The sequence below is a fragment of the Pteropus vampyrus genome, unplaced genomic scaffold (assembly GCF_000151845.1).
Source record: "Pteropus vampyrus isolate Shadow unplaced genomic scaffold, Pvam_2.0 Scaffold9, whole genome shotgun sequence".
In the NCBI taxonomy this organism is placed as follows: domain Eukaryota; kingdom Metazoa; phylum Chordata; class Mammalia; order Chiroptera; family Pteropodidae; genus Pteropus; species Pteropus vampyrus.
The window spans coordinates 15,948,432-15,948,826 of record NW_011888790.1 but is presented as its reverse complement, the minus strand read 5'-3'; positions in this window follow the sequence as shown (position 1 = coordinate 15,948,826).

Genomic DNA, 395 nt, shown 5'->3' with positions numbered 1-395 from the left:
TAATATAATAACAGTAACTACTGTTAAAAGATAAAAGTTACTTAACGTTTTTGTGTGTCTTTTCTATTCTTCTCTGATTTTAGTTACAGATTTATGTTAGTCTTTTAGGATGAGTTAGATAATTTCATGACTTCTTGTACTTCTTTTAACGTTTTATTTCTCGGAAGTTTCATAGACTTCTATAAAATTATCTGGACCTCTGTGGTAGGTAGAATAATAGCCTCCCAAAGATATTCTTGTGCTAATTTCTGGAACCTATGAATATGTTACTTTACATGTCCAAAGAGACCCTGGAGATGTGAGGAATTTTAAGGACTTTAAGAGTTAATGTTATCCTGGATTATCCAGGTATACCCAAACTAATCACATGAGTCCTTAAAAGAGAAAGACAATGG